The sequence below is a fragment of the Hemitrygon akajei genome, chromosome 23 (assembly GCF_048418815.1).
Source record: "Hemitrygon akajei chromosome 23, sHemAka1.3, whole genome shotgun sequence".
NCBI lineage: Eukaryota > Metazoa > Chordata > Chondrichthyes > Myliobatiformes > Dasyatidae > Hemitrygon > Hemitrygon akajei.
Genome location: NC_133146.1, coordinates 22,957,091 through 22,971,847, shown reverse-complemented (window position 1 = coordinate 22,971,847; position 14,757 = coordinate 22,957,091). Strand labels below are relative to the sequence as shown.

Genomic DNA, 14,757 nt, shown 5'->3' with positions numbered 1-14,757 from the left:
TTGGAATTGTCTGTCGGATAGTAAAACATTTTGTTAATGAAGGATTCATGTAGCATTCATAAACACAAGAATTTTGCAGATGCTATAAATCCAAAGCAATGATGAGGCCACTCTCAGGTTGGAGGAGCAATGCCTCATATTCAGTCTGGATAGCCTCCAACCTGATGGCATGAACATTAATTTCTCCAACTTCAGGTAATTTCTCCCCACTTCCCCATCTTTCTCTTTCCATTCCCCATTCTGGCTCCCCTTTAACCCCTTCCCTTCTTCCCTGCTGTCCATCACTTCACTCTGGTGCCCTTATTCTTTTCCTTTCTGTCAGAGTCCACTATCTTCTCCCATTAGATTCTTCTTTTTCAGCCCTTTACATTTTCCACCTAGTCTCTCCCAGCTTCCTACTACATCTTTCCTTCCCCACCCACCCATCTTCTTCCTCACTGGTTTCACCTATTACCCATCACATTGTATTCCTTTCCTCACCTCTTATTCTGGCTCCTTCCCCCATCCCTTCCAGTCCTGATAAAGTCTCAACCTGAAACATCGATTGGCAAATCTGTTGGAATTCTTTGAGGAAATAACAAGCAGGATATACAAAGGAGAATCAGCGGATGTTGTGTACTTGGATTTTCAAAAAGGCCTTTAACAAGGTGCTGCACACGAGGCTGCTTAACAAGAAAAAAATCCATGGTATTACAGGAAAGATACTAGCATGGATAGAGCATTGGCTGATTGACAGGTGGCAAGAGTGGGAATAAAGGGAGCCTTTTCTGATTAGCTGCCGGTGACTAATGGTGTTCTACAGGGGCTGGTGTTGGAACCTCTTCTTTTTATGTTATATGACAATGATTTAGATGATGGAGTTGCTGGCTTTGTTGCCAAGTTTGTGGATGATACAAAGATAGATGGAGGGAAAGGTAGTGTTGAGGAAGCAGGGAGTCTGCAGAAACACAGATTAGGAGACTGGACAAAGAAGTAGCTGATGGAATACAGTTTTGGGAAGTAGTCATGCACTTTGGTAGAAGGAATAAAAGCATATTTTTAAAATGGGGACAAAATTCAAAAATCCATGTGCAACAGGGTTTGGGAGTCCTCATGTAGGATTCCCCGAAGGTTAATTTGCAGGTTGGTGAGGAAGGCAAATGATTCCAGGATTGAAAGGCTTATCATATGAGGAGTGATTGATGGTTCTGGACCTATACTTGCTGTAATTTAGAAGAATGAGGGAGGATCTCATTGCCTAGATAGAGTTGATGTGGAGAGGATGTGGAGAGGATTCCCCGAAGGTTAATTTGCAGGTTGGTGAGGAAGGCAAATGATTCCAGGATTGAAAGGCTTATCATATGAGGAGTGATTGATGGTTCTGGACCTATACTTGCTGTAATTTAGAAGAATGAGGGAGGATCTCATTGCCTAGATAGAGTTGATGTGGAGAGGATGTTTCCTATAGTGGATGAGTCTAGGACCAAAGGGCACAGTCTCAGTATAGATGGACGCCCATTTAGAACAAAGATGAGGAGGAATTTCTTTAACCAGCGGGTGGTGAATCTGTGGAATTCATTGCCATGGACAGCTGTGGGGGCCAAGTCATCGGGTAAATTTAAAGTAGAGTTTGGCAGTCAGGGTGTGAAAGATTATGGGGAGAAGGCAGGAGAGTGGGGTTTAGAGGGAAATGGATCAGCAAAGATGAAATGGCAGTGCAGACTTGATGGGCTGAATGTCTAATTCTGCTCCTATGTCTTATGCTGGTTTATTCCTTTCCATAATTGCTGCTTGACCTGCTGACTTCCTCCAGCATTTTCTGTGTGTCACTCATGTAGCATTCTTATGATTTTTATAAAAATCTTCCATTTAAAGCAAGCTGCTTTCAAAAGTTATTTCTGAAACTCATAGTGAGATCTACCTACGACTGGAAATATTTTCATTTCAGCCCAATATTTTTATATATCATTCATTCGTACAATATTGTAATTTAAAAGAACCTAAGGATGTACAGAACACAGAACGGCCATATAGCCATATATTCAGTTCTTTTAAGATTGTCTAAATGTACTCATGCATCTGTGACAGGAATTTTTTGAAAAATGAATAATTGATCACTAGGATGCCCTTGATGCTCTTTTTTCATATTAAAAAAAATTATCATTGTTGCTCAATTACTAATTATATAGTTTATAGATTATAGTCCTGATGCTTACACTGAGGGTTTAAAAATTAGGTGTTTCAACTTCATCACCCAGAAGTGCAGGTACATATAGCTGATGAAAAGACAGGCATAACTGGGGCGCATGTGGGTGCCCATGGCCACACCTTGGGTTTGGGGGAAGTAGGAAGAGCCGAAAGAGAAATTATTGAGGGTGAGGACCAGATTACTAGGCGGAGGAGGGTGTTGGTGGAAGGGAACTAGTTTGGTCTTAAAAGTGAAAAAGACTGACAGTGGGACAATGGTAAAGCCTTTGCTGAGGAAGGACTGTTTAGCCTCAGAGAGGGGAAGGGGCAATTTCCATTCTGGTAAATGATAGATATGCCAGGAGGGGAGGTCAAATTTGGTTGTAAGGAGAAAGATTCAATTGTGAATTAGATGTGATTTACAATTGTGGAAATTGGGGCATAGACTTATTTTGTGGATTGCTATAAGATTGGTCCACAAGCACTACTCAAGGGCAAGTAGAATCTAACTACCCTTGCCTCATATTTACATACAAATTCTACAATTTTTTATGAAAGCATTTAAAAAATTTTCAGTTTTATTAAAGAGTGTAAAAAAAATGATATAATTTGAAAGGCGTGTGGCTGCCATCTAATCTTGTTCAAGTGAGAGGATTTCTTGTTTTTAAACTATGACTTCACACCTGCTTTATTTTGCTGTGCTCATTGGTCTCCATGCTTGTAGACAATTTGTATGTGATAAGCAACAGTTGTTTCGGACATTGCAGATCCAAGTGGTGCTGTGTTACAAGACCTAGTATTAGCCCTCGGCTGCTTGATGATGACGCTGCCTAAAATTAGCTTTCCTGCTGACTTGACATGGTTGCAATAAAAGAGCTAACCTGAATGGCACATTCTGTAAGGAAGGAACAAACTGATTGAAAGCAAGCAGTGTATTAGTTTAATCAACAAATAGATCTTCTTTGTGGTAAGCTTTCACCTGGTTTGCCAGGGTTACTTATTGAAAGATCAACAACAAAGAAAGACCAAAGCAAATTTGAAACTTTTTTTGATAAAGACGCAATTAATTATTCAATTCTGGGTGTAGTCTTGTAATACTTCTGCGACAGTAAACAAGTATATGTGTGTAATGGTGTATATTTTAGTCATTTTTTTGCAGAATATAAGGACATTTTTGTTAGTTCTTTGCTATTCAGTGCCTGTGGTACAGTCAGTATTCAAATGTACATTGAACTTAGATTGATGGGAAATTAAATAATCATATTATCATCAGATCATCTGTTTTACATCCAATTTAATTTAAATTGTTAACTAGATAACCTAATAAATGATGTAAGATTACAAAATGTTTTGCTGAATAAAGAAGAGTTTGCCATTGATAATGTTTTAACTTTATATGTTGCTTCCAAAAACTTAACTATTGAATGGTATTTTAACTTAAGTGCTCATTCCTAGACAGTAGTTTAAATTATGAAGATTGATCGTGCATAAGCTAAGTGTTATTAATCACATTTATTGATTGTAGTAGAGTAATATTTAGTTGTGTTGAGTCCAATGAAAGTGCCTTTGCTATTAGAGATTTAACTGAAGCTCACTTACGCAGCTTCCGCGGTTTTAATTACTGAGGCTGGTGGAATTCTGAGTATTATTAATTACAGAATAGAGTTATTAGAGAAACACAGCTGATACTGTCCTTCAAAAGAAGAACACTTTAGGTTTGTGATATATATTGTGTAAATTTAGTGTGCTTTCTGAGAGATGAGTAGAAATAGGTTACGAAGATGTTGTTAGAAAACACGAGTATTTCAGAATGCAACCGATAAGTTACTCTGATAATGTGAGTCTATGCAATAGGATAATGTTGAATAGTTCATTTGCTATTTGCTTGTGAAATTAATTACAAATTGTCCTTGAAACCTTTACTTGCTTTATAATCTTGATTAATATGTATTGGATTCCAGTTAATTGGTACATATCCAGGTCAGTCCATTTTCGCCCACTTAAGAGGCTGTATCAATTTGCCAAAATTTGATAGAAATAATTAAAAGCATATAAAAGAGACAAACTACTAAGTATCAAATTATGTATTTAAATGAAGTACAGAACAAATTGCCAATGAAAATATGCAACTATCTATATACTACTGAAACTCTCATGCTCTATTTGTCTGTTTGTGACCTCCAATTAGCACAAACAGTGCATTACAGCGGCATTATTTTTGGCTAAATCAACTTAAAATGTGCTGACTTACAGAATGCAGGCAAAGTTCAGGTTAATATATTCGTATAAAATTGCTCACTTGCCAAAATCAACAACCCTGTATTCACCCAAGAGCCAATGTCAGCCATGATGGAAACCGTGATGTGACAGCACGACACATGCGCACGGCCAGCTTTAGCAGCCCCTCATGATGCTCACAGAGCCAATTCCACCTTTGAGTGATCGGACAATTTTTGCAGTGAATAGAGAAGACAAAATCACACAGTATTTGACAGGCAGATCTATCGGGCCCTTTGAAACTGTCGGATCGATACTTGGATTTCCAACACGAGAGGGAACCAGTCGTTGTTCGCTTTCAAATGCACCTTCCCCAACAGCATCAAGTATTCTTTCGAGATAATGCTGCTGTGCAACTGAATAATGATATGACAAGAACCACTTTAACGGAATTCATGGATCTTTGCACTCACGATCCATTTGCAAGAACCCTGTACTATGTAGATATTCCCAGATTCTACACTTGGACTAATAAGAGATGGGAAAGAAGGAGAATGGGGAAAAGAGTGGAAGAGTACTCTGGGATTTTTGAAGCAAATGTTCTGGGTCGAGTGTATACATGAAAATACTTCATGTCTCCATGAAGTGGTGACCTCTACAATTTGAGAATGATTCTTCATCACATAAAGGGACCAGTATATTTTGAATAATTGAAAACACATAATGGAGATATCCTTCCATCATTCAAAGACGTCTGCAGAGAGAGAGGATTATTGCAAGCTGGTGATCATTGGCAGCAAACTGTGGGAGAAGCAGAGAAAACAAGAATGCCCAGAGCAATGAGAGATTTGTTTGTTGTCTTGCTAACAAAGACTGAAATCAACAATCCACAGCAATTATGGAACCAGTTCAAGAATGCAATGTCTGAAGATTTCTTACAAATGGAGAGGAGAACGATCAATGATCCTAATATCATGATCAATGAGAGGCATCATGGACAAGCTCTTCTGTATTTCCAAGAGAAACTTGAGAACTTGGGCAAAACACTTGAAGAATATAACTTGCCAATACCAAAAAACAGTACAATTACTCAAAGTGCTGGCAATCTGGAATTATTGTGTGAACTGCAATACAACAGAGATGAACAGCAGGAATTTGTTTCACAGAAGAAGCCCCTATTGAATAATGAGCAAAGAGAAGTATATGAATATGTGTGTGACTGCTTGGAAAGGAATCTCTCTTCAATAATTTTCATTGATGCACCAGGAGGAATGGGCAGGACATTTTTCATCAACTTGATCCTCGCTAAAGTTAGGGGAGATGGAGGTGTTGCTATTGTTGTAGCATCATCAGGTATTGCAGCAACATTGATGCCTGGTGGTAAGACAGTGCATTCAAGATTCAAAATAGCCCTTGAAGTAAATGAAAGTGCCCTTTGTAATATCGATAAGAACACCAATACTGCAAATTTACTCCAAAATGCGAGGCTTATTGTCTGGGATGAGTGCCCCATGATTAGGAGGGAGAGCTTCAAAGCCATGAACTGGACTCTTTGTGACATATGCGGCAAGAATGAGGCATTCGGGGGTATTTTAACCATTTGCTGTGGCGATTTCTGTCAGCTTCTACCAGTTGTGAAACATGGAAATGATGCTGATGTGGAGAACTCATGCATAAAAAAAATCCTGCTTATGGAGAAGCTTCATCAAGTTTTAATTGAAGGGAAACATGCGATTGAGTGAGGGAGAAGGCCGATATTCTGAGTTCTTATTGGATGTTGGAGAAGACAAGATTGAGAAAAATGAAAACGATGAAATCGAATTACCTGAAGATATGATTCTACCAGCAAAAACTATGGAAGAATGCATTGATTTCATCTACCCAACATTCGACAATCCTGCAGAACTGTTCTTGAGGAATTCTGTCTTGGTTCCTCTCAATGAAATGATGCAAAAAATAAACTTCATATGCATTAGATGCTTCCCTGGAATCATAAAAGAATACTGTTCCTTCATTGCTGTAAGTGAAGGAGCTAACACCACTCACTTTCCAACAGAATTCCTTGATTGGGTCGAACTCTCTGGATTGCTGCCAAATAAACTGGAATTGAAGAGGGGATCTCCCATCATTTCAATGATAAACTTGGATCCACCAAGGCTTTGCAATGGAACGCGAATGATGGTGGAAGAACTGCATGACAATCTCATCGTAGCAAAGATAAACATTGGTGCGTTCAGTAATGACATTGTCATAATCCCAAGAATTACTCTCAATTTATCAGAAGGGGAATATGTCCCTCTTCAGCGGAGCCAGTTCCCGATACAGTCATGCTTTGCTATGACTATACCTAAGGCGCAGGGCCAAACCATGGAGAATGTGTTGATTTATCTGGAGAAACCTGTATTCCAGCATGATCAGCTGTATGTGACTTTAAGCCAGGGAAAATGCAATGAAAATGTTAAGAGTATTCTTAAAGGGCGGCAGATCAACCAGAAATGTCATCAAAAGTGTCCTTCGTTAAATGAGGAGCTATATTTGTCTTGCTACGCATCTTTATTCTTTAATAAACTGCGTCTTTCTTCTTTAATTTCCAAAGCACATCACATCAGACTGCACTACCTTTCTCTCAAACCTGGTTGTCTAGTAGTACTATAAAACTATAAAATAGTTATCGATAGATGAATTGATCCAGTGTACACTGCCATGTATGGAATATCCAAGGAGGGGAAGCACCTTTGGTGAAGGGACTTGCCATGTCCATTCTCGTGTAGCTCACTCATTGTTGGTCTCCGCTGGACACTCAGCTCTTACCTGTCACTCCAAATAGCTGTTAGGATGCAATAGCAGCCACACCACAGTACACCATTTCAACAGGCAGGCCAAACCAGGTGAAGTGCAGTGGCGGGCTTTAGAACCCAGTGAATTAACAAGTCAGCTCAGGTGGACTGGGCAGATGAGATCAACAGTGAAATCCAATGGTGTTCAGTGAAACGGTCTCCCAGTCAGCTTCGGGTCTCACCGGTATATAAAAGGCCGACGCAGACTGGGAGACCGTTTCGCTGAGCACCTACGCTCTGTCTGCCAGAGAAAGCAGGATCTCCCAGTGGCCACACATTTTAACTCCACATCCCATTCCCATTCTGATATGTCTATCCATGGCCTCCCGTATTGTCAAGATGAAGCCACACTCAGGTTGGAGGAACAATACCTTATATTCTGTCTGGGTAGCCTCCAACCTGATGGCATGAACATTGACTTCTCTAACTTCCGTAAATGCCCCACTCCCCTTCTTACCCCATCCCTGATTTATTTATATCCCCCCTCCCTTTTTTTCTCTCTCTGCCCATCACTCTGCCTGTTCTCCATCTCCCTCGGGTGCTCCCCTCCCCCTTTCTTTCTCCCTAGGCCTCCCGTCTCAATTTCCTTTCCCTTCTCCAGCTCTGTATCCCTTTTGCCAATCACCTTTCCAGCTCTTAGCTTCACCCCACCCCCTCCTGTCTTCTCCTATCATTTTGGATTTCCCCCTCCCCCTCCTACTTTCAAATCTCTTACTATCTTTTCTTTCAGTTAGTTCTGACGAAGGGTCTCGGCCCGAAACATCAACAGTACTTCTTCCTATAGATGCTGTCTGGCTTGCTGCGTTGCACCAGCATTTTGTGTGTGTGTTGCTTGAATTTCTAGCATCTGCAGATTTCCTCGTGACAACAAGTATACAAATTAGCTGCAGGAGAAGGCTGATCTGCTTTGAGCTTGCTCTGCCTATTGATAAGGCCATGGTTGATCTGACTGTAATGTCCTCTGCACATTCCAGTTTACCTGTGGTTAATCTTTTGTCTTTTTTGCCTATCAAGAAACCATCCATCACTGCCTTAAAATATTTGCAGACTCTTCTTCCAGCACCCTTTAAGAGTTCCAAGGATGTATATTTTCTGAGAAGATTCACAATATCTCTGATTTACGTAGATAACCCCTTATTTTTAAATGGTAAACCTAATCCTGAATTCTTCCATAAGAGTAAACTTCACCTCTACATCCACCCTGTCAAGACACCTCAGGAATTTACATGTTTCAATGAAGTCCTTTCTCACTGTTTTAAATTCCAGTATTTAAATTTTCTTGACTAATACCCTGATTGGGAGGGGTGTCAAATTATGATAACGCATCCAAACCAATATTTGTCAAGTAAACCTTGTCTGAAGTGTTTACAATGCAATAAAGTAATTTAGGGAATGAAGCTAATGCTGCGCATAATACCCCAGATAGGATCTCACCAATGTCCAAGTTTAATCTATCATCATATCTTGAAAATTTTGCATGCGATTTAATGGGGTCAATAACATTGACTCTGGAGGATCTCAGAGTTGACTCAAGACTTGAGTCAGAATATTTTAGTTGAATTCCACACAGAAGTCTCGGCTGTTTACTTTTTCATGGAGTCATAGAGCACTATAACACAGAAACAGGTCCTTTGGGCTATCTAGTCTGTGCCAAACTATTATTTTGCCTCATCCCATCGATTCGTAGCTGGATCATACTCCTCCGATTCGTGCACTTATCCAAATTTAAATGTTGCAATCAACCCTGTATCCACCAGTTCCACTGGAAGCTTGTTCCACACTTGCACCACCTTCTGAGTGAAGAAGCTGCCCCTCAGGTTTCCCTTAAAATATTTTACTTTTCACTCTTAACCTTTGACCTCTAGATCTGGTCTCCCCTAACCTCAAAGGAAAAAAGCCTGCTTGCATTTATTCTATCTATACCTTTATCAAATTATTCCTCATTCTCCTGCACTCCAGGGAATGAAGTTCTAACCTATTCAACCTTTCCCTATAACTCAGCCTCAAATCCCAGCAACATCCTTGTAAGTTTTCTCTGTACACTTATTGATATCTATCCTGTTGGTAGGTGAACCAGAACTACACACAGTACTCCAAATTTGGCCTCACCAACTTCTTATATAATTTCAACATAACATTCTTCATACAATGCTTTGATTTATGAAGGACAAATGTGCCAAAAGCTGCCTTTATGACCTTATCTACCTGTGATGCCACTTACAGTAAAAGGAATTGTGGATCTCTATTCCTCAATCCCTTTGTTCTATTGTACTCAGTGCTGTACTGTCCACTGTGTAAGTCCTACCCTGGTTTATCATCCCAAAATGCAACATTTCATACTCACCTGCATTAAATTCAGTCTGCCATTTTTCAGCCCATTTTTTCCTAACTTATGAATCAGTACTGTTTCATATTGAGCCATCTGAGGGAAGAGTGGCAAATGTATAAAATGCACTCCAGTTAGGGGGCTTTAATGTATGTTATTAGAAGTGGCATTATAGTATCTCTGAATGACCTGTTAGTTTCCTTGTAGACCAAAATGCAACATATGGATGAAAACCAATAGAAGTTAATCAGCCATGATCAGACTTGATGGACCGAAAGTCCTAATTCTGCTTCTGTTTCATATGGAGTAATCTATATGACCTTGTTGTTGCTGATCTACTATCCTATTTCCATGTTGGTGCTGAGTGACCACTTAAGCTCCTTTTCCGCCTGTGATGCTGAAAACCCAACTCTAAAACCATCTTTAGATATGTCAAGTTCATTTAGTGCAGCTCAGCAGTGGCACCTAATTAACAATATGCAAAATTGTCCAGCAATGTGTTTTCTACAAAAAGCACACCAACTGCAAATGTAAGTTAATAATTATTAACTTACTAATACTGATAGAAGGGTTCAACACTTCTTTGAAATTCTATCTATAATCTGCTTCCTTTTGCTGTCTGCTCCCTGTGACCCAACCACACCCTACCTCAAACAACCCCTTCAGTTCCAAAGCTTATTTTGTCTTTAGTTCAAAGAAACTGGATATAATAAAGTCAAGGACTGGATGCCATGGAGTAAGTTTACTGAGTTAATATATGGACCTCCCAACTAAAGAGAGTGGCACACTGAATCTCCTCTTAGGGAATAGCACAGGGCAGGTGACAGAAGTGTGTGTAGGGAAACACTTTAGGTCTAGTAATCATAATTCCATTTGTTTCAAGATAATTATGGAGAATGATAGGACTGGTCCTTGTGCTCAGATTCTAAATTGGAGAAACACCAATTTTAATAGCATCAGAAAGGTTCTGACAGATATGGATTGGTGTTCCAGCAAAGGAATGCTTGGTCAATGGGAAGCTTTCAAAAGTGAGATATTGAGAGGACAGAGCTTGTATGTTCCTGCCAGAATAAAAGGTAAAACTAACAGGTTTAGGCAGGAAGGAACATCTGAGATATTTGAGGAATATAAGAAATGCAAAAGAACACAAGAGGGAAATCAGGAGGGCTAAAAGAAGGCATGAAGTTGCTCTAGCAGATAAGGTGAAGAAGAATTCTACAGATATACTAAGAGTAAAAACATGGCAAGGGACAGAGTTGGTCCTCTTGAAGGTTAGAATAGTCATCTATGCTTGGATCTAAAAGAGATGGAGAGATCTTAAGTGGATTTTTATATCATATTTACTCATGAAATGGACACAGAGTTTATAGAACTTAGTTAAAATAGTAGTGAGGTCAAGGACCATGTACTGTTTATAGAGGAAGATGTGTTTTGCTGTCTTGAGCCAAATTAGGGTGGATAAATACTGAGAGCCTGACAGGGTGTCCCCTTGGACCTTGTAGAAGGCTTGTGGAGAAATTGCAGGACTCTGACAGAAGTATTTATAATATTCTTAGCCACGGGTGAGATGCTAGAAGCCTGGAGGCTAACTAATGTTGTTCTGATTTTCTTGAACATCATTCCTGAATAAGCCAGGAAATTATGGATGGTGAGCCTAAAGTCAGTAGTGGGTAAATCATTTGAAGTTACCTAGGGTACAGGATATTTAAATATCTGGATAGATGCAGTTTGCTTAGATATAGTCGACATGGCTTTGCGCATGGAGGGTTGTGTGTAACCAATTTTATAGAGCTTTTCAAGGAGGTTACCAGAAAAGATGATGAAGGAAAGGCAGTGGATGTTGTCTTCTTAGACTTTCGCAAAGCCTTTGACAAAGTCCTGCATGGGACACTGGTCAAGAAGATTCAGTCATTTGGCATTCAGAATGAAGTCATAAATTGGATCCAACATTGGCTTTGCATGAGAAGCCACAGAGTGGCAGTAGATGGTTGCCTGTCTGATCGGTAGTGTGCAGCAGGGATAAGTGTTGGGTCCATTGTTGTTTGTCATCTACACTAATGATATGGATAATAATTTGGCAAACTGTTTCAACAAATTTGTGGATGACATTAAGATTGAGGGTGCAGTGGATAGCGAGGAAGACTATCAAAACTTGCAGTAGGATCTGGACCAGTTAGAAAAATGGGCAAGGATGTTCCTAGAGCTTGAGGATCTGAGTCAAAGGGAAAGGTTGAATAGGTTAGGACTTTCAGTCTATTCTAATATACTCTATTCGACATACGTATACTGTAATTTATTTATTTATTTTTATCATTATTTTTTCTTTCTTATGTATTATGTATTGCAGTGAATTGCTGCTGCTAAGTTAATATATTTCACTACATGTGCCAGTGATAATAACTCTGATTCTGATTCTGACTTTGTTCCCTGGAGTGTAGGAGAATGACGGGAGATTTGATAGAGCTAAACAAATTAAGAGGGGTATAGATAGGGTAATTACAAACAGGCTTTTTCCACTGAGGTTGGCTGAGACTTGAATTAGGGATCATAGGCAAATTCCCCCTCAGGTTCCCCTTTTGGAAGCATGATAGCATAGCAGTTAGTGTAATACTATGACAGCGCCTGTGATCACCGATTAGGGATCAATTGGGTTCAATTTCTGCTGCTGCCTGTAAGGAGTGATGTTCTCCTCATGATCGCATGAGTTTTCTCCAGGTGCTGTGGTTTCTTCTCACATTCTATTGACATATGGGTAGGGTTAGTGAGTTGTGGTCATACTATGTTGGTTCTGGAAGCGTGGTGACACTTGTAGTCCGATCAGAACATTCTTCACTGATTTCATTTGACATAATGACATATTTCACTGTACAGGTGACAAATAAACTTAATCTTAAAAATCTTTAAACTTCTTCACTCTGAGAGAGGTGTGAGTAGAACAAGCTGCTAGCAGAAGTGGTTGGTGTGGGTTCAATTGCAATATTTAAAGAGAAGTTTGGATAAGTACATGGATTGGAGGGGTATGGAGGTCTGTGGTCCAGATTTGGCTCAAAGTGACTAGGCAGAATAACATTCGGGCTGGACTAGATGGGCTGAAGGGTCTGTTTCTGTGCTGTTAAGTTCTATGACTCTATACAAAGATTAAAAAAATAAAATGAGTAACTCCAATTGCCATTTGGTAGGCATAAAGGGGCATGAATAGCTGCTAAGATGGAAACTCTACCTGCTATTTGAAACTGATGATTTTGGGCCCAGGGTATCACTGCAGATGCTCTTCCAAACATAAGCCTGAGTCTAGCTGGCTTTAGAAGATATAGCCTTTCCTTCAGTATAACGTCAAGGAAGCAGCTTTCACTAATTGCATCATTTAGTCACATTGCAATACCTTACATAATGAAATACTCCATGGCTGTATGCAGCATGTCTGAGATAATACTCAGCCTTGGATGGATGGTAGTGAGTAACATTTGCTCAGGATAAGTCAATGGCTATCTCTAACAAGGAAGACCATTCTCCTTCCTAGTATTCAATGGTAATAAGATCACTAAGTCTTTTCACATCAATTTCCTGGAGAGTACCACCACATAAATGTCATGCATAAAAGACCAAATCATTGGCTCATTGGTTACTTGACTAAATCACTTTCTCTCCACCATATCAAGCAGCTATTTTTTTAAAATCAAAATTGTATTTTATTTATTAAACATGCACACAGGAAGTACTATGTAAACAGTCTTTCTTTACATTCATTATTCCATCAAATCAAAACATTCATTGTGCCACCGAACTAATGCAGACTGTTACAAAGCATTAAGGCCACTCATGTTTACTCTTTAAACAAAACACCCGTAAAGTGTTTGAGGGGCAGTTACACAGGATCCAGCCCTTCAGTGTTCAGTGAGAGCACGATCATAAATTGTGGGCCTTCCCCAGAAATCCTTTACAGTGGATATACCAAATGTTAGTGTGCTGCTCAGCACATTCTCCTGCAGCCTGGAACATGCCAGTTGGCAGCATTCACTTATGAACATCTCGTTACACTGAAAGATCAACATGTTTTTCCAAGATAGTGTCCCTCACCAAACTGATGATCTTACAGCAGCAGGTGATGTTCGTCTCAGTATGGGTCACTGGAAACAGCCTATAGATCAGAGTCTTCTGCAACAGAACTATTCAGCTTAACCTCAACAAGGGCTATTGCTTCTTAGCTGTCCACAATGAGGCAGGAAATGATCTCATCTGCATTGCAACCATCTCAAGGACAGTGTGCATTGATAGTGAGTCTCCAATTATGCAGAAAGATCTGAAGGAGAGGACCTTTCTCAGTGTCAGCCAAGCAAGGTCTATGTGCTTGTTTGGGTTATGGCAATGAAACAATTTACAAAGTGGCTTTGACATTCTGCTCAAAGAAATCATCCTTCTCATTCAGGTCTGCAGAACTTTCTATTCTGATCACTGCCTCATGGACATATAGTCAAAAATGTTTTTCTGCAGAAACTTCAATGAAGGACAGGTAGTGTTGCAATATCCAGCTGTATGGAACTTTGTGTGGCAACGTCCAGGCCCGTCTTTCACAACTCTGGGGACCGCAGGTGCAGTCTTAGTATGGATTGGTGCTTGGTTTTGTATACTTTTGCTTAACACACTGCTTGATGCAGATAATCACAGAGATGGTCATCAAACTAGGGCTGTTAGATATGTTTGCTCCCCCATTCTCTAGAGATCTGTGAATTGTGATCCATTGAAAATGCTCAATTTTGGATATTCAGATGAAATAGAAAATGGTTTTGGAGACTACTATGGTCCAAAAATGAGGAATAGGGTACATCCGTGTCAAATATAGCTAAAGTAAGAGCACCTCACATCTGATGATGGGTGCTGCCTTAACTGTCTCAGGAAGCTCAACAACATCCCAACTTGAACATTCATTTTCAACATGCTCATGATGGAGTCTTACAAGATTCACAATTGCAACTGACTAAAGTGTGCTCAACGATATTTACCAAAATTGGAACCCATGCCATTCAGAAAAACAAGAACATGAGAACCCATACCTCTCAGATTTTTTTGTAATCACACAGCATCCTGATTTAGAATACATAATTTAATGAGTCAATACCTTTATTATATCTGGGTCAGAATGTTCAAATTCCATGTCCTGTGTTATGGAAGTATCTTCACCACAGACTGCAACAGATGATGAAGAGATCTAAT

General features: G+C 39.7%; 1 protein-coding gene across 1 annotated transcript in view; it reads left to right on the top strand.

Annotated features, from left to right (window-relative positions):
* The first annotated feature begins 3,056 nt into the window (after positions 1 to 3,056).
* The window catches only part of mypn (myopalladin), a 254,646-nt gene continuing 242,945 nt past the window's right edge, over positions 3,057 to 14,757 (top strand). Inside the window, exon 1 of the mRNA XM_073027204.1 lies at positions 3,057 to 3,133. The gene's annotated coding sequence lies outside the window, so the exon portion shown is untranslated. The remainder of the gene's footprint in view (positions 3,134 to 14,757) is intronic.